At 37.9% G+C, this 21,071-nt stretch overlaps 1 long non-coding RNA gene across 1 annotated transcript in view; it reads left to right on the top strand.

Annotated features, from left to right (window-relative positions):
- The first annotated feature begins 1,204 nt into the window (after nt 1-1,204).
- LOC309657227 overlaps nt 1,205-21,071 on the top strand; it is a 391,265-nt gene continuing 371,398 nt past the window's right edge. Inside the window, exon 1 of the long non-coding RNA XR_014261724.1 lies at nt 1,205-15,506. This is a non-coding gene — a long non-coding RNA (uncharacterized lncRNA). The remainder of the gene's footprint in view (nt 15,507-21,071) is intronic.

The raw sequence follows: 21,071 nt of genomic DNA, 5'->3' as shown, positions 1-21,071 counted from the left end.
AAGTAAAAAGCTTCTCTACAGCAAATAAAACAATCAACAAAATGAATAGGTAATCTATAGAAGGGGAGAAAATATTTGCAAGCTATATATCTGACAAGGGATTAATATCCAAAATATAGAAAAAACTCATACAACTCACTAACATAAAAACAAACAAACCAATTAAAAAATGGGCAGAGGAACTAAACAGACATTTTTCCAAAGAAGACATACAAATGGCCAACAGATACATGGAAAGGTACAGAATATCACTAATCATCAGAGAACTGCAAATCAAAACCACAATGAGCTATCACCTCACACCTGTTATTATCAAAAAGATAAAGATAACAAGGTTTGGTGAGGGTGTGGAGAAAAGGGAACCATTGTATAGCCTTGGTGGGAATGTAAATTGGTAGAGCCACTGTGGAAAATAGTATGGAGGTTCCTCAAAAAATTAAAAATAGAAGTACCATATGATCTAGCAATCCTACTTCTGGGTATATATGCAAAGGAAATGAAAACAGGATATCAAAAAGATATCTGCACTCCCATGTTTATTGCAGTATTATTCACAGTAGTCAAGATATGGAAACAACCTAAGTGTCCATCGATGGAGGAATGGATAAAGAAGGTATGGTATAAATGTATACACACACACACACAATGGAATATTATTCAGTCATGAGAAAGGAGAAAATCCTGCCATTTGTGACAATCTGGATGGAATTTGAGGGTATTATGCTAAATGAGAGAAGTTAGACAAGAGAAAGACAAATACTGTATGATATCACTTATATGTGGAATCTGAAAAAGCTGAACTCAGAGAAACAGAGAGTTGAATGGTGGTTACCAGGGGCGTGGTGTGAGGGAATTGGGAAGATGTTGGTCAAGGGGTATAAAGGTAAATAAATTCTGGAAATCTAATGCATAGTATTGTGATTACAGCTAACCATAATGTATTATGTACTTCAAAGGTGCTAAGAGACTAGATCTTAATTGTTCTCACCATAAAAAAGGAATGACATGGGGAGGGGGAAGGGTAAGCTGGGACAAAATGAGAGAGTGGCATGGACATATATACACTACCAAACGTAAAATAGATAGTTAGTGGGAAGCAGCCGCATAGCACAGGGAGATCAGCTCGGTGCTTTGTGACCACCTAGAGAGGTGGGATAGGGAGGGTGGGAGGGAGGGAAAAGCAAGAGGGAAGAAATATGGGGATATATGTATATGTATAGCTGATTCACTTTATTATAAAGCAGAAACTAACACACCATTGTAAAGCAGTTATACCCCAATAAAGATGTTAAAAAAAAAAAAAGGAATGATAACTATGTGACATGATGGAGTTGTTAGCTAACACTATGATGGTGATCATATTGTAATATAAATGTATCAAATCCACGTGTTGTATACCTTAAACTTACACAATGTTATATGTCAATTTAAAAAATAAGATAGACTTTTGGATGATGCTGAAAGATGCTGAAGGAAGATGATAAATTTCACTCATGTGGATTAATCTTAGCAGTCTAAAAACAACGATGTCCACAATGAATTTTCTGGGCATGCCTCAAAAGAGCTGATTCTACTCAAGAAGATAACAATAGCTTCAAAGGATGTAAGCTCATGAGAAGGGAAATGTTTAACAGCTTGTGCTGGTTACTCTTCGTAATAATGATAGCACATGGCGTTGGAACAGAGCTTTACACTTCTTAAACTGCTAGCACAGCCACTGACCCATTTGATCCTCACAACAGCCAAATGACAGTGGTCAGGGAAGTGACATTATCACCTCCTTAAAAATGAGGAAACTGAGGCTCTAAAGATTTAAGAGATTTCCCCAAGTTCACAGCAGTATCTTCCTGGGAACTCCAAGTTCAGTGTTCTTCCTATTACTCCATACTTGCGTACTTCCTCTGAACCTGAAAGGGAATGGCATTACTTATGCTGAATTGTACAAACTAATTAACTTTAAAAAATGATGTAGAGGATGTACAGCGGCAGGAAATATCAGAACTGATTTCCATGCTTGTTTAGATGAGCCTGCTTTGTAGTACATAGGTTTAGCAAGCTCATGCGCAAACAAGCGTTTTAACCAACAGAATGCAGTCCAATAGTTAATAACTTGTCTGTACTCCCACACAGTGGATTTTGGTTGGAGAGGAGAGTGAGGTGAGAGAGGGTGGGAATTCTATACTGTTTTGAAGCACACGGGGTGGAGTTTATCTGAGAGGCCAAGTGTTAACAGATTTTGTCCCCTGTGGGTTAGACAAAGGTCATTCAATGTGATGTCATGCAATAAAACAAACCTCAAAACAATGCAGATTTCCTTCAAATCTACTGCAAGGAGCAGCTTTATAGAAGCCCTTATGCTGAGCAGTGACAGTCTATTTAAGACACATATGTTGAGTATCTGCTCAATTACCAGTTTGATATTTTGCAAAGGTAGTAGAAATACTTCAATTGCCATTTGGTAAACAGAAGAATGCAGCTGGCCTTCCATTAAAATTGGAGGTACAAAGTACTATCAAAACAGAGGGCAGAAATGGATCACACTGAGGGGCGTGGGAGAGTAGGGAAAGCAATTTGAATGGGAATTTCAGGTCCAGGAAACTGTTAATAGGCAGAGATGGAGGGAAGAGGCAGGATGGGATGGTATGACAGCCCAAGAGGTCAGAGGTGGGGCACCTGAAGGCATTTTCAGCAAATCCCTGTTGAGCTGGTATCGCTGTGGGTAGTAGGGTCCTTTGAATGTCACATACCTTTTCCTATTCGGGTCCCCCTGCTTTGCAAACATGGCTTATTCCCTCTCCCTCCTTGCTATCCTGGAAAATCCCTATTCATCCTCAAGAGTAAGCACAGGTGTCTCCCACTTTGAATGCACCCTTTTCTGATCCTTCCAAACATGATGCATCCTTGTCATTGTATCTAAACACCCCTCCATTGCACTTGTCCCGCAGTATGACATCCATCTGCTTGGGTATCAGTTTCTACCACCAGCCTGTTGGCAGAGTAGGAGCATCATGTCGTATTAGCCTTTTTACTTCCACTGCTCAGCAGAGTACCTAGCACACTGTAAGCACTTAATAAAATATCCTTAAATAGATTGCTAATTTTCTACATAAAGCTTTACACGTCCATTGTAGGATTTGTTCCTCAATACCTTACATTTTAGAACCTATTATAGTGGTATCTTTTTAAAAATATAAATTTTCTACCTGCTTATAGCTGGTAACTAGATTTGCAATTGACTTTGGTATATTGATCTTATATCCAGTAATATTGCTAAACTCTCCATTAATTTCAAGAATTTCTCTGTAGATGTTTTTGTGCTGTCTATGTAGATAATTATATCAGTTGTGAGTTTTATTTATTTTCAGTGCTCATATGTTTTCTTTTTCTCTTGCTATTCTGGCTAGGATCTCCAATACGTTGTTGAACACAAGTGGTGATGGAGGGCATCTTGTCTTGATCCTGATTTTAATAGGAATGCGTGCTGTGTTTCTCAACTGAATATGATGGTGGCTCCAAGTTTTCTATAGATACCATTTATCAGATTAAGATTGCTCCTTCCCATTCCTAGTTTGCTAAGAGAGTTTATCATGTATGGTTGTTGAATTTTCTTAAATCCTTTTTTTGATCTATTGCAATGATCACTTTTTTCCTCCTTTCACTGGATGGTGGTGGTGAGCTACATTCATAGATTTTTGTATATTGGAACTAAATTTGCATTTTGGAAATAAGCCCAAAATTTGCATTTTGGGAATAAGCCCATAACCCAAGTTATGAGTTATGTCTTTTTATACATTGCTTAATTTGGTATCCTAATATATTGTTTAGGATTTTTTGTATCTATATTCATGAATGAGATTGGAGGGTAATTTTCCCTTCTATTTTTTATTGTCAGTTTTCTCTATCAAGGTTACATGAGCCTCTAAGATGAATTGGAGAGTGTCTCCCCTTCCATCATTTTCTTCCCCCCTATTTTCTGAATAGTTTGTCTATGGTTGAGATGATCTGTTCCTTGAATGTTTGATAGAACTTATCTGTAAAACTGTCTGGATCCTATGTAATATTCAAGGAAGTTTTGTAACTACTGATTGATTTCGATTAATAGTGATAGCACCATTCAAGTTTTCTACTTTTTCTAGGATTGGTTTGGGCAATTTTCATAGTCCATTTTATATACATTTTCAAATTTGTTGACATAATGCAGTTTATGATATTTTCTCACGTTTATTTTGAGCATCTTTACAGCTTTGTTGCATAATTTAAATGCAATAAATTAATCCATTTTAAGTGTAAAAGTTCAACAAGTTTTGGTAAATACGTTCAATCATGCAAACGACACTACAGTATGCTCTAGAATACTTTCATCACCTCAAAAAAATTCTCATACCCTATAGCGTTCAATCCCTGCCCCTATGCAAACATATATCTCTTCTGCCCCTATAGTTTTACCTTCTTCAGAATTTAATATAAATGGAATCATATGATATTTAGTCTTTTGTACATTACTTCCTTCAATTAACATGATGTGTTTGAGATTCATCCATGTTATTGTGTCAGTAGTTTATCTCTCTTTACTGTTAAGTAGTATTCCATTGTATGAAGTAGTATTCCATTGTATGAACATACCACATTTTGTTAAATCCATTCTCCAACTGACAGGCATTTGGGTTGCTTCCACTTTTTGGCTGTTATGTATAATGACTGCTATGAACATTGTGTACAAATCTTTGTGTGAACATACGATTTCATTTCTTTTAGGTAGATACTGAGCAGTGGAATTCCTCAGTCATATAGAAAGTATATGCTTAATTTTTTCAGAAACTTTCAAAGTGTTCTTCAAAGTATCTGTGCCGTTTTGTATTTGCATTAGTAATATATCAGAATTCCAGTTGCTCCACATACTTCTCAACACTTGGTATCATCAGTTTTTTTTTTTTAACCAACCTAAAGAATTTTAGCCATCCTAATATATGTTTAGGCATATCTCATTGTGGTTTTGATGACCAATGATATTGAGTATAATTACCTATACTTGTTCATATATCTTCTTTTGCAAGTCTTGTTCAAATGATTTTCCTATTATTTATGCATGTGCTCATTTAAATTTTTTTATTAGGTTGTTTGTTTTCTTGTTATTCAATTTAAGATTCCTTTATATGTGTCTCAGGTCAAATCTTTTGCCAGACTCTATTATCTTTTTAATGCCTGAACCATATGTTTTTTGCATTTCTAATATTATTTATATATGCCTTCTTTCATTTTTACCTTGATCAAGCTTGCCAATTATTTATTGTATTGTAAATTTTATTAGTCCTTTCAAAGAGCTAACTTTTGGTCTTGTTGATCTTCTCTATTGTATGTTTTTTATTTCATTGATTTCTACTCATATCGTTATTATTTCCTTCCTTCTACTACACCTTTCACAATTTTCCTTACAACCAAAGTAGATACTTAGCTAGATCATTTACAACCTTAAAATTTTTCTAATCTAAGCATTACATTTCCCTTTGATTGCTACTTTAGCAGTAGCAGCACATATATTATTGCTGTAAAAGATTTTAATTCCATCCTGACTTAAAAACTTTGCAAATTAGACAATTTCTCTTTGCTTTCAGTTTTGCAGTGTCTACTATATGTCCACTAGCATGCATTATTTCTTTTCATTTGTTCTTTTTCCTCCTCCTTCATCTTCCTCCTTCTAAATCGTGCTTAACTTTTTTGAAGTTGAGTGTTTCATCAATTCTGGAAAATTCTAAGCCATTTTCCTCATCAAATATTCCCATTATGTCTATGATCTCCTTCTGTAACTCCAATGAAATGTATATATAGATTTTACCACTGTTTCCTTTGTCTATTATCCTCTTTTACAGCCCTTTCTCTTTGTGCTTCTTTCTGGAATTATTCTTCTGTTCCATCTTCCAGTTCATTAACTGTCTCTTTAGTTATGTCTAATCTGCTTTTTAATCCCTCCATTGAATTTCTAATTTTAATTTTTATATTTTCATTTATAGAAAATGTTTGGTTCCTTTTTTACATCTGCCTAATCAATCTTGATAGTTTATTATTTCTTTGTTATAACTTCAGTAGTATTTTTATTTGTTTAGATATGTATTCAAATATTTTTATGTTCTGTAGCTGATACATTGATTGTAAGTAGACTTTTTGATTTGTCTGATTCTGTAGTTTGTAGTTTTACTGTCTTTCACTAATGGTGGCTTACCTCCCATGTATTTATAAACTTTTGATGGGGCTCTCTTTTTTTTTTTTTTTTTTGCAAACTTTATCTATGAGATAATTTTGAGATCTGTTTTGAAAATATATTATTTCCAAGAAGATTTCTGTGGGCAGAAGCTGGCTTCTGGGGAAACCCCTGACCCCATACCACTTTAAATTTTCTCTTTTTTTTTTTGCCACAAAGGTTTTATGAATTATGGTCCCAAATCTGTGGGACTGCAGTACTATATTTAGGAATTCTCAGAGAGACTCTATTTTTTCATATGCCACCTAAGGCTTTAACCCAAATTGGCTCTATCTCCACAATCTCCTTCTGGATTCTGGAGATTCTTTTCCTTTTTTAAATAATGAAGCACCATCTATGAGTCTCATGATCTAGGGTCCTACTCTGCTTATGTCTCGGAATTTGCCTCTATCTTCTAGATTCAAGTCCTTTTAAAATCCAAATTTGAATTCGCCAGGAATTGGCAGATAATCCCACGGCAAATGCCACTCCAGTGCTTACTTTGCCTTCTAGGCTTATATTTTTAGCCTTCAAGGAATTCCTTTACATTTATGCCAGCTCAACATACATTTGTGGTGTGTGTGTCCATCACCTTTAGATGTCCTGTTACAGGAAGGGGCTCCCTAAATATCTAGTCCACCTTTGACTAGAAACGGAAGTTTTCACTTGGATGGTTTTAAAGCTGTTTGGCGGTGTTTAATCCAGAGTTCCACCTGATCATGCCTTACTCAAAGGCCTCCAGTGACTTTCCATCATATTTAGAATGGTATCCAAAGTCCTCACCATGGTCTGTGAGGCTTGGCAAAATCCAACTTCTTGCTGCTCCTCCAACCTCACATTCTCTCACTTCCTCCTCACTCATTCAAACATGCTGGCTTCCTTACTGGTCCTTGAGTACGGCCAAGGATGCTCCTGCCACAGGGCCTTTGCCCTTGTTCTCCCATCCACCTGGAACTCTCTCTAGATATTCGTACGCCTTGCACTCTCATTCCATTTTGGTCTCTTACCTAATTACACCTCTTCTGAGATGCCTTCTACTTCTGTGTCTCTTATCACTCATCATTCTTTATCCCCTTTCTCTACTTTCTTTTTCTTCACAGTACACGCCATTATATATCTACTTATTTGTGCATTTGCTTTTGCTTTTTTGAATGTAATCACTATGAAAGTGTGTCTGTGTTGTTCACCACTGACTTCCCAGTGCCTAGAACAGTACTGCACACAAATAGGTACTCAAATATTTGCTGAATCAACAGATGAATATCACTATCATTTTAATAAAAAATTGAGTCATTCTCTTTTAGAAAGGGAGCTATATTCTGGGGCATGTGGCTTTGAAACTAACACTAAAAGAATATCATGTAACACATGGAATAACATTTTTTTTTAAACAGGTCAGTTTGGTTCTTGCAAAATGCACAATTTCCAAGCAGCTGCTTAAAGACGAGGCAATTCATTTCCAAGCTGTTTCCTGCAAGTACTTTTGATAGTGTCACATATTTATTAAGTGCCAGGGTGCTAAATTAGGTAATGGTGGAGAGTGACCACATTTCAGTTCAGCTAGTGTGGGTGTAGAGAACACAAGGAAGAGAGTTGTGGAGTTGGCCTGGCCCCCCTTCCTCAGAGCCCTCAGGATTCACTCCCCAGATGGGGAGAGGTAGCTTTAGAGAAAGTGGAATTATTGTGTGTTGAGTGTTACAGTGGCCCCAAGCATTTCCCAATTCAGTTTCCCTTGTTGCAAAAGTAATTTAGACAAGAAGGTAGGTTGGGACTTTCTTCTGGGCCACCTTGTTGTTCTTGGAATGACCGGGTGCTTCTTAGTAGTAGGAAACTTAAGAATCTCATGGTATAAGCTTGCTATGTATTCCTGAAAATGGGAATTCTACCTGAATCTGCTCAATAAGGAGCTGTTAAATTATGTTCCTGGGACTGTGCTTTAACATGGGCTCTCCTGGTTCCTTTAAATCCTCTGAGTCCTGACTTACCGTGGGTCCTAGTTGCTTCCAGCAGCAGGTCATCCTCCCAGGTGACAGTGACATTTCTTACATTCTTGATATTGTTGCAACTTCCATAAATCCCCAATTACCTGCTGAACTTAGCTCTCTGTTTTGTCAACCATTTCCTTAAAAACACATTGAGCCTTCATAAACTGGCATTTTAGCATCATGTTCTACCTGCACTTAATTTCTTCCCGGTGAGTCCAGCTCTATTACCTGACCACCTTCATCAGCCATTGTGAGTCAGAACTGTCCACCAAGGCTGAAATGAACGGCAGGAAGAGGCCATTCATATGCGGTAATAACCCACCGTGTGGGACCACACTCAGCTCAAGACGGTGCAGTGGGGCCCCCCTTGGCTGAGAGGGTGGGCTGTGTGGTGCAGTGAAATTTAATGGCTGAAGTGGAGGAGAACTCTCTCCAGTCCTGGCTTGAGTTTAAAAGTGTACATTAAGTATATACTGTAATAGATCATTTTACCTTTTCATTTAGGAAAATGTTCCAGAGATCTTATTATAAAGAATTGGTACTATGCAGCGTGGCTTTAACCAGAGAATGCATATTGTAGCTGGAATTCTACAACATAACTGACTTTAGCTGTGGTCACACACAAATGAGTACTATGGGCTTTTTATAGTTTTTATGTGGGAAGATCCAGGGCATAGCCTGCCCTTTTAGGATATCCACCCCCACAGGATATTTATGTAATATGTACATGTATGTAAACATATATTATAGATATGTATAAATTTTGCAGGAATCCAATTTAATTTAGTAAAATTTTACTGAGCACTCACTGTGTGCCAGACAATTTTCTAGAATACAAAGATGGATCAGGAATAGATCCTGCCCTCAAGGAGTTCACTGTGGTTAAATAATATATGGACTTATTCCTTCACTCCTTCTTGGCAAGGGTGGGTATAGTTCCCAAGACCCAAGAGGGGTTAAACCATTCATTTATTTATTGTTTTAGCAACCACATGGCAAGTTGTTACTTGGCTTGAGTTGGATGGTAAGTTACAGTTTGGCTTTTTCGTATTTTTTTTTTTTTTTCATAAGCTTTCAGCTAAAAAATATCCAAACCCTGCAGCTAATTTAAATAATTAAATTATTGCTTAAGGTCTCTTCTATTTTGACATATAACATGGATTCTTTTTTAACTTTTTATTTTATATTGGAGTATAGTCGGTTAACAATATTGTGATAGTTTCAGGTGCACAGCAAAGGGACTCAGCCATACATATACATGTATCCATTCTCCCCCAAACTCCCCTCCCATCCAGGCTGCCATATAACATTGAGCAGAGCTCCCTGTGCTATACAATAGGTCCTTGTTGGTTATCCATTTAAATACAGCAGTGTGTACATGTCGATCCCAAACTCCCTGTCTATCCCTTTCCCCCCATCCTTCCCCCCCAGGTAACCGTAAGTTCATTCTCTAGGTCTGTGAGTCTGTTTCTGTTTTGTAAATAAGTTCATTTGTATCATTTCTTTTTAGATTCTGCACATAAGGGGTATCATACGATATTTCTCTTTCTCTGTCTGACTTACTTCACTCAGTATGACAATCTCTAGGTCCATCTATGTTGCTGCAAATGGCATTATTTCATTCTTTTTAATCGCTGGGTAATATTCCATTGTATATATATACCACATCTTCTTTATCCATTCCTCTGTCAATGAACATTTAGGTTGCTTCCATGTCTTGGCTATTGTAAACAGTGCTGCAATGAACACTGGGGTGCACGTATCCTTTCAGACCATGTTTTTCTCCAGATATATGCCCAGGAGTGGGATTGCAGGGTCATATGGTAGCTCTATTTTTAGTTTTTTGAGGAACTTCCATACTGTTCTCAACAGTGGCTGTACCAATTTACTTTCCCACCGACATTGTAGGAGGGTTCCCTTCTCTCCACACCCTCGCCAGCATTTATTGTTTGTGGATTTTTTGATAATAGCCATTGTGACTGGTGTGAGGTGATATCTCATTATAGTTTTGATTTGCATTTCTCTAATAATTAGCGATGTTGAACATCTTTTCATGTGCCTCTTGGCCATCTGTATGTCTTCTTTGGAGAACGTCTATTTAGGTCATCTGCCCATTTTTTGACTGGGTTGTTTGTTTTGACGATGTTAAGCCTCATGAGCTGTTTGTAAATTTTGGAGACTAATCCCTTGTTGGTCACATCATTTGCAAATATTTTCTCTCAGTCTGTGGGTTGTCTTTTCATTTTGTGTATGGTTTCCATTGCTGTGCAAAAGCTTTTGAGTTTAATTAGGACCCATTTGTTTATTTTTGTTTTTATATCCGTTATTATGGGAGACAGATTGAAAAAGATATTGCTGTGATTTATGTCAGAGAGTATTCTGCCTACGTTTTCCTCTAGGAGTTTTATAGTGTCCAGTCTCACATTTAGGTCTTTAATCCATTTTGAGCTTATTTTGTGTTAAAGAATGATCTAATTTCTTTTTTTTTTTTTACATGTAGCTGTCCAGTTTTCCCAGCACCATTTGTTGAAGAGACTGTCATTCTACCATTGTGTAGTGTTGCCTCCTTTATTGTAGATTAATTGATCATAGGTGCATGGATTTATTTCTGGACTTTCTATCCTGTTCCACTGATCTATATTTCTATATTTTTGTGCCAGTACCATACTATTTTGATGACTATAGCTTTGTAGTATAGTCTGAAGTCAGGGAGCCTGATTCCCTCAGCTCCATTTTTCTTTCTCAAGATTGCTTTGGTGATTCGGGGTCTTTTGTGTCTCCGTACAAATCTTAAGATTTTTTGTTCTAGTTCTGAGAAAAATGCCATTGGTAATTTGATAGGGATTGCAGTGAATCTGTAGATTGCCTTGGGTATTATAGTCATTTTGACAATATTGATTCTTCCAATCCACAAACATGGTATATCTTTCCATCTGTTAGTGTCTTCTTCAATTTCTTTCATCAGCGTCTTATAGCTTTCAGAGTACAGGTCTTTTGTCTCCTTAGGTAGGTTTATTCCTAGGTATTTTATTCTTTTTGATGCAATGGTAAATGGGTTTCTTGAATTTCTCTTTCTATCTTTTGTAACATGGAAAAATTTTGATTATGTAAAGTGAAAGACCACTTAGTGTTGAATGTTTAAACTAGACTCAACTCAGCTTGGTTCCACTTATCCCATATCACAGATAGTTAAATAAATGAGGAGGATGGGAAAGGAGGAACGAAAACAAAAAAATGGAGGAGAAACAAAGGGTAAATACGTCAATGAGCTGATGATATTTTTCATGTCCTAGAGATAATCTTTGAAGGAAGAACATGAACTGAGGAATACATTTGGTAGAAGCTAATCTCTCTAATCTCTTTCTTTGTATAACGAACTTTCATTCACTCAACAGACAATGAGCGATGACTACGCCAGGCACTTTGCTAGGCACCCAGGAAATGGAAATAAACCAGTTATACTCCCTGTCTTCAAGGAATACATAATTTAATAGGGGGAACTAATCATATTAACAAATATGTACTAAATGAAAAAGAGAGAAAGAGACAGAGACAGAGAGACAGATTTTTTAAAATTAAAAAATATCCAAAAAAACCTTATGGTTACCAGAAGGTAAGTGGGGGTAAGGGATAAACTGGGAGATTGGGATTGACATATACACACTACTGTATATAAAATAGATAACTAATAAGGACGTACTGTGTAGCACAGGGAACGCTACTCAATACTCTGTAATGACCTATATGCGGAAAGAACCCAAAAAAAGAGTGGATATATGTGCATGTATAACTGATTCACTTTGCTGTACATCTGAAACACAACATTGTAAATCAACTATACTCCAATAAAAATTCTTTTTAAAAAGTATCTATATACAAGGGTAATCTTGATGATGGGTCAGAACTATTCATCTCTTCAGGGACGTGAGGATTTTTTAAAACCTGGCTTGTGGCATTTCATATGAGTAATCTACTCCATTTGGTTAAAGAGAGTACATGTCATAGACCTGGATTATGGCCAGAGTTCTTCCAGCTTATGGCTGAGTGGCCTTGGGCTAGTCACATCACCGCTCTGAGCATATTGCCTCATTTGACAAAAATGGAGTTAGCTTTCTACAGGAGGATGTTGATAGAAGAAAGCACTTTGCAAATGAGAAGTACTATAAGGTATGACTACATTCTTCTTAAACACCCTTTTAGCAGTATGATCTCTAATTTTTCCAGTTGCCCATCTTGCATATCCAGTAGACAAAGGGATCTTAACCTAGGTCCACTGATTAATTATTGGCTCCCAAGTTTGGGATACTTTCTAAGATCACTTGTAAAGTTTTGCATATATATTCACATGCACATTTTACTAGTTCTACAGTTTTCATCAGATTCTCAAAGGGGTCCATGGCTGAAAAAGAGGTTAAGAACTACTGGTCTAGATAGAGTGATCACGGGGGAGGGGTGTAGAGAGGGTACCTTATTTATCTTTGTATTCCAATACCTATGTCACAATGCCCTGTACACAGTAGAGGCTCCTAAATTTGTTGCAAAAATACATATCAAAATGGATATGTGTTATGATGGCAAACATCCACTTTCAAAGTGAGTCTGGCTTTATCCTAGGGATGAAGTATTGAATTTTGATGAAGCCTATCATTGGTTGTCAAGTAGGAAGAGGTGCTAAGTTTTAGAAGTCCTGGCAATGGCACAGTTTTAAGCAATTGTTTTCAGAAATCTATGTTGCTTATGTTCTCAACCAACTTTGAGAATTTTGAAACTCGATCTTTCCTCTTTGTTGAACTTGCAGGTGGTTTTGTTTGATTGTGTCAAGGTTGAAGGCTGCTCAGTCATGCAGGTGTCCTAAAGACTCTCCTCCAAACACATGAGAAGGACCTGGTGATCATGTGCTCCCTCCAGGAGAAACCACAGCCTAAAAGCAGAGGCAACTTCAGGGGAACTGTAAGGTTCAGGGGAGCTACACCAGAGACTGTAAAGTTTGAACATATGTCTCATACAGAAGAACAACCAAAACAGGTGAAGCACTTAGCCTGTCAAAATGTATCACAGGTACAAGGCTGTTCATGGCATCATTACTGTAATATTGAAAAATTGGAAAACAACCTAAATGTCTGGCAACAGGAGACTAGTTAAAATCAGTACCCTATACCCTAGCAATAAAATACTAGTAAAGCATTCAACAGAATGAGGTAATTATAATGTACTGAAGTGGCACTATAACTAGGATACAAATTTTTAAAGTGAAAAGTTTATTGCTTTTTAGAAAACATTTTATTCTGAAATATTTATGGGCTCAAGAGAAGTTGCAAAAATAGGGCAGTAAGTCCCATGTACCCTTCACCCAGCCTTCCCCAATGGTACATTTAAAATAGGTTTTAAAGACAAAGTAGGTTGCAGAATGGTATATATGGTAGGATTCTATTTAAGTAAAAATAAAGGGAATATATCAAATTGTTAGCACTGGATATCTCTGGGGAATGAGATATGATAGGCAGCAGCAGGAAAATGAACTTTTAGTTTTTAACTGATAAATATCTGTGCTATTTAATGTAGATATCTATACAGATACCTATATATCTATATATAGATAAATATTTCAATGAGCGTATATTGCTTTTAAAAACACCCAAAACAAGAAACTTAGGAGAATGATTTCTATGATTTAAATCCATGCAAATTAATTCAAGCTTTAAAAAATTAGTTATTCTAAGGTTGCCAAATTTTAAAAGACAATGGAAGCTACAATTCAGAATTGTATTATGGGCATTTGTGCCTGTTGCCCCAGAACTCACCACAACATTCCTCATAAAATATGTCCTGGAAGAGGGCATTTTTCATGAAACAGAAAACCTATTTTCCACAATTCCATGGATGTTGGACCCTTCAGGCATGACTAGATTACATATTTGGAAACCAAAGTATTGGGTTGGCCAAAAAGTTCTTTCGGGGGTTTTCCATCAGATATTCTAAAAGGCCTCAGTTTCTATATTTAAAGTAATTTTACCAGCAGAATTATACTACGGCCATTTCTCCCTAAGCCAGCTTTTGGATGTGCACGAACCTTTAGTAGCTAGAATTCAAACCTGGCCTTGGTATGCAATCTTGACTATTTTAAGCTCTCTGATTCCTCACGTGTTTTTTCGCAACCTTTCTCCATTCTACAACTATTTAAATTATCCGGTACATGATCAAAAATGCATTCCCAGCTGTATTGTACCAGTCAGTAGAGGGTGACGGGGCCTTCCCATATCATTTCTCTTTAAGCTTCAGCATACGTATTTGGACTCTTCATTCTATCTATTTGGAGCTCTCCCAAATTCCACAGGCTGCTCCACTGCGGGGAGGTGGGGAGGGAAGGGGGAAATGAAGGGAAGTGACCGCTGCTGAATGTGCAGGGTGTGTAACGTAACACTCAATCGGGCGCTGCTAATGCATTTAAACGTTTGTTTAGTGAGTAATTTATCTCTGGCATGTTAGGAGGTTGTTAATGGTGTTAGAGAGGAGTAATTGCTGTTTTTGTGATTAAGTGGAAATGAACACAGGCGCATAGTTAACAAGACGTGGTATTTATATGATATTTGTGAGTCATATAAATAGATTTTTCTCCCTTGAACGCTAACTAGAGGCACATGAATCATTCATGGTGTTTATGTGACTGAATGAATGCTGATTCCGCAAGCAGAATTAGCAAAGAAGTCGATTCATGTGAAGAACACTATCATTTCTACTTTTTGTTGATCAGAATAGCCTATATTAAAGAAACCAAAAATATACTTTGCAAGTTACATTAGCAATATCCCCGTTCCTTGACAGACACACACACACACACACTCATGTGTGTATCCATCCATCCATCCATCCATCCATCCATCCATCCATCCATCCATCCATCCATCCAATATGAATTGCAAGCCAACAATGTGCCAGGCTCTATTGTATGAGGTTGACGAGCCAATGCTGAGCAAAAATAGATCCAGTCTCTGTTCTCACAGGGCTTACAAATTCTGGGGTGGAGACTGCCACTGATAAAGAATTACCCAAATTGTTATATAATTGCCAACTGAGTCAAGTACTCTGAAGGAAAAAAAATAGGTTCTATAAGAATGTATAAGATAAGAACCTAATCTAACATGGGAGGGTCAGGGTAGGCTTTCCTGCAGAAATGGTGCTTGAATTAAGATATGAAGGATGATGAAGAGTAAACTAGGTAGGCACATATATACAATGGAATATTACTCAGCCATAAGAAGAAACAAAATTGAGTTATTTGTAGTGAGGTGGATGGAGTTAAGAGTCTGTCATACAGAGTGAAGTAAGTCAGAAAGAGAAAAACAAATACCGTATGCTAACACATATATGTGGAATCTAAGGAAAAAAAAAAAAAAGGTCATGAAGAACCTAGTGGCAAGATGGGAATAAAGACACAGACCTACTAGAGAATGGACTTGAGGATACGGGGAGGGGGAAGGGTAAGATGTGACAAAGTGAGAGAGTGGCATGGACATATATACACTACCAAACGTAAAATAGATAGCCAGTGGGAAGCAACTGCATAGCACAGGGAGATCAGCTCTGTGCTTTGTGACCACCTAGAGGGGTGGGATAGGGAGGGTGGGAGGGAGGGAGATGCAAGAGGGAAGAGATATGGGAACATATGTATATGTATAACTGATTCACTTTGTTATAAAGCAGAAACTAACACACCATTGTAAAGCAATTATACTCCAATAAAGATGTTAAAAAAAAAAAGAGTTAACTAGGTAGAAGAGGATTAGTGATTGATGAGTGTATGTGGTTGGTAAGTGTACGTGTGTGTGTCCATGTGTATGTGGTGTGAGTTGTCCAGCACTGGGAACTATATGGACAAAGGCTCTGGGATGGGAGGGAAGATGATGGTGTCAAAGAATTGAAAAAAAATGACAGGTGGCTGGACCACAGAAAAACTGGGTCAGGTGACTGAGCATGAAATGAGAAAAAGCAGGGTTTAGAGCATGCATGGCACTGTAAGCTGTGGCAAGAAACAGGTGCAATGGGAAAACTTTGAAGAGCTCTAAGCATGATAAAAAATGCTTCCCTTCCCCCATCCCTAATACACATTACACATAAGATAAACAAAAAGAACATATGTGTCCAAAAGCCATTGGGCACTGTGTTGTATTTTAGACACCATCCCATTAAAACTGGCTCATATTCTTATTCAGGGTTCTGTGCACAACCATGGCAGAACAATTCCCAAAGAGATTTTTTTTTTTATAAGAGAAACTTTCATTTATTGTTGTGATCTGTCCATCACAGAGCTCCTTTATGCAACTGAGAACATAAATGTATATGACCACCCTGCAGACATCAAGAAGGTACAAAATTCCCAGCTGGACCCATAAGGCTAGTTAAGTGCCTGTTTTGGGCTTTTGTTGTGTTTCTAGAGCTAGTGGAATCTCACCTTTATGAAGACAAATGAGAAAATCAATAGAAATCGGATGTGTTGCAAACTAATTTAGAACAATGGCAATGAGTGTGGGCATTTCTGAGACCCCAAAACAACATCTTTGGTGTCAGACAGCCCACTGCGTGCTCATTCTATTATTTTACTCCCAAAGAGTTTTGATGATTAAGATGTGTTTTATGCGGCTGCCTCCTTGCGGAAACGTTTGGCCTGAGAAGATACCACAGTCTCTCAATTGTTTTCATAAGAATTGCCCACCATCCAGAGGTGTACACACCCAAGAAAAGTCAACATGCTACAGTCAAAAGAGGAAGGCTGAAGTAGTGGACTGAACATGCTGTTTATTTAGTCATCCTAGCTTTATGACTTAGAAATATCAACAGAGATATGCATCCATCAGTCACAATGGCAGGGATTCAATAGCCCCCTGTGTTGCAGAAGGACACAGCTTGGATCTAGAGAATGAAGACCTCCTGAAACTTGTGAATAAACCCTCTGTGAGCTCATCCAGAGCATTCATGTCAAAGAAATAGAAATAGCAACTAAAACCCATCACTGGGCAAGCTCAGGAGGGCTGTCTAGCCAAAAAATTCTGAACAAGGAGGTTAGGGGAAGAGGAAAATCTATGCTTCATACATATGTATGAAAATCATCCCTTCTACTAGCTTTGAAACCAAGGTAATAAAATAATAGCAGGTCTTGGAGGACAGTAAGATGAGGGGACTTTTATTCGTAATTTGTAAAACAATAGTGTCTGCCTTCAGCAACCAATCTCGAGGGAATCAGAGTCCAGAGTGGAAGAACACTTAACTTGGAAATTGCTCGTTATAAACATTAAGCAGATGGTCCACAAAAGTCTATGAGATATGAAAGCTATTTTAACCCAAGTAGGCATATCAATCGATAGTTGTTCTAAATATCTGTATACCTAGTTCTCTGCTAGGAGCAATGGTGTGTGTGCATGCACGTGTGTGCGTGCATGTGTATGTGTGTGTGTGTGCGTGTGTGTGTGTGTGTATGTCTTGGGGGTGGAGAGTAGGTGTATTCATTCAGGTAGAGGAAAGGCTTTTTTTTTTTTTTTTTTCTGACCAGTTTTTTTTTTTGATAGAATGGGTAAAACTGTTATGGTGTCATGGAAACCTAGCCATGGAAACCTTATAGAAATATCAGGAGATTAAGGGAGGGAGTGTTGAAGAAAGCATCATAGAGACTGCTACCAACTGATTCCTGTAGACACTACAAAAATAACCACTCTTATCTCCCTATTGTCAATTAATCTCACTATTTAGAAAATCATGCTTGCTGTTCTGCAGCTTTTCTCTACAAATAGCTCATAAAACAACTTGGAAAACAGTCACTCATTTTTCTTGAATTGAACTGAATTGAATAGGATGTCTAGGTTGGAGAGCTGAGGAAATGAAGCTCACCTTCCTACCTGTGCCCTCCCTCAGCCTCCATATCAAGTACATCAGCAAGTCCCTTCATCTTAGGTCATCACTATGCCTTGAACCCACTTCTCTTCTCTTCTGCCTCCAAGCTACAACCATTATCACCTTCCCCACCCCAATCACAGTCTCCTCCATGCTTTCATGGCCCTCTATGCTCTTCTCTCATAGCACCCACCGCCCTTTATGTTTATTTGTGTGATACTTCATTCATTCACTTGTTCTTGTATTCATTCATTCATTTATTCACTCAACAAATATTTATCAGGAGGCTACTCTGGGCAAAATACTGTTCCAGCCACTAGTGACAGAGGAGTGAGAAGCGACAAGGTCCCTGCTTCCAGAGAGCTGACACCTGATGGGCACAGACAGGTATAAGCGAATAAACAGCAAAAAGAATAGTGCCTACTGTCCAGGGGGGAAGACATAGACATTCAATCCATGATCCCCTCAGCACACAGCATGAGCTGTGAACGCAAACCAGCTCAGGTCAAGCGCCCACCCAAAATCTTTCAATGGCTTCCCGTTGTACTTAGAATAAAACACAACTCCCCAACATAACCTTACTGTGTTGAGCCACAGAAGACGGTACTTTGATCTGAATATATCATAAGGTGGACAGATAGGGTTTCAGTTCTACTTTATGAAAAGCAAATGAATGCTCGAAAGAATGGGTATGCTCTCCAACCCCTTCATTTTCAATATCTACTTGGATGAGCCTGTGATGCATTTTGTTTTGTACCAACACTTTTCTAAAGTTTATCTATTTTTTAAAAGATTGGTCTTTTTTTTTTTTTTTTTGATTATCAGATCATCTCCTAGAAAACCGCTATATAATGAGTTATTTATGAACCTTTCCGAGGTTCAGCTTCCTCATGTAAAATGGGGATGGTCCTATTTTACTTCATGTATTTGCTTTGAGGATTAAATGATCTAAAGGGCAAAACAGTTGCCACAACAGGAATGTTGAGTTATGTATCCTTTCCTCTGAGCAAATGAAACAGCACGCATCCTTGAGAAGTCACTGAAATACTAGTAACTGTTTAGTAATCGTTTACTTCGCAGCAGGGTAATGGTTGGGGCAAGGAGGCATCTGCAGTCCAGGTCACTGGTAACTTCTCCGAGGGACTGAGTTGACACCAAGCCTTACTCTGAAGCAGGTATTTTTGTGCAGTTAACCTTCTCTGGGCTTGTGATTATGCAACATGTTTGTTCCCAGAGCACACACTGTTCTCATGTGGCTGGCATGGTCACTAAAAATCCTACCTACTTTAGAATCTTCCTATTTGCAAATATCAGTCAATGTCACCAAAAAGGCTTCCAGGCTGGGCAGAGGAGCTGAAAGAATTCTGAGGTCAAGATGCATCTGCTTCGTGTGTGGTACTTTCTGAGGGAAAGACGTCTTCATCTGTCAGACCTCAACCCAAATGCACGCTCCTGCCCCACCTCCCTGTCACCACCTCTACTACTTTGCTCTTACAAACCCACTCCTTCAATGTTTTTATAATGCTATCAATTTTTTCTCATCATACAAGTAAAATAGAAACAGAGAGAGATGGGTGGGGGGGAGGGGAAAAGAGAGAGAGAGAGAGCGAGGGAGGGAGGGAGGGAGGAGAGGGAGATAACGAATGAGAATACAAAATACATGGCAAGAATAAAGTACAGATTGCTAGTCGTTCTACCCTCTCTCTATCTCCAAACAACAATATAACTTTTAAAAAAATTAATTTTATTGAAGTATAGTTGATTTACAATATTGTGTTAATTTCTACTGGATAGCAAAGTGATTCAGTTACACATATACATAGGTTCCTTTTCATATTCTTTTCCATTGTGGTTTATCACAGGATATTGAATATAGTTCCCTGTGCTATAGAGTAGGACCTTGTTGTTTATCCATTCTTTATATAATAGTTTACATCTGCTAATCTCAAACTCCCAATCCATCCCTCCCCCACCCCTCTCACCCCTGGCAACCACAAGTCTGTTCTCTATGCCTGTGAGTCTGTTTCTGTTTCGTAGGTAAGTTCACTTGTGTCATATTTTAGATTCCACATATAAGTGATATCATATGGTATTTGTTTTTCTCTTTCTGATGTAGTTCACTTAGTATGGTTATCTCTAAGTCCATCTATGTTACTGCAAATGGCATTATTTCATTATCTTTTATGGCAGAGTAATATTCCATTGCATATATGTACCACATCTTCTTTATCCATTCATCTATTGATGGACATTTAGGTTGCTAAACAACAGTGTAACTTTGATTGACATTTGGTTACAGACTTCCAGATATTTTTCTAGTCATCTACATAGACATATTAAGTTGGTAAGAATAAGTTGGTGGAATAAGACCTCCTGGCTTAGAACCCAGGTGTGTCACTTACTAGTGAGGAGGCCTAAGGGACATTATTTTTCATTCTCCTGTCTCAGCTTCCTCATCTATAAAGTTGAAATTTCTCCTGGAGTATTGTGAGGATTCATTAGATAATACATGTAAAATGGTTAGAACAGTACCTAGCACATAGTAGGTACTCAATAAATGCTATCTAGATATAAGATAATATATAAAAACTGAGTTGGGAACACTTAACTGTGTGTCTCGGGAAAGAGAAGAGGAATGTCTCTTGTTCACAGCTGAGTCCCCAGAGCACATAGTAGGTGGTCGATAAATGTTTGTTAAATGAGAGAGTGAGGCAATGAATGGATTAATAAGACGTATAAGAGTGGATCGATCATGAGAATGGGTCAATGGAGCATAAATGCAGGCGAACCCAGAGGAAAATTACTGGATGAAGGGAATCTTTGGGTGCTGGTGATTTTTCTAGAAATATTGGTAAAACTTACATCAGGCACTTGAGGCCTTCTTGGGAAGAATAGGATGGCATGGAATCACTCTAGAAGGCAGAGGGAGGAAGGCAGGTGACTGAGGCTGATGGGGGTCTCCCCGTTTG

This window comes from Balaenoptera physalus (assembly GCF_965194825.1).
Source record: "Balaenoptera physalus genome assembly, chromosome: 3".
In the NCBI taxonomy this organism is placed as follows: domain Eukaryota; kingdom Metazoa; phylum Chordata; class Mammalia; order Artiodactyla; family Balaenopteridae; genus Balaenoptera; species Balaenoptera physalus.
Note: the sequence above shows the minus strand (reverse complement) of the source record. Positions and strands in the feature narration are given on the sequence as shown.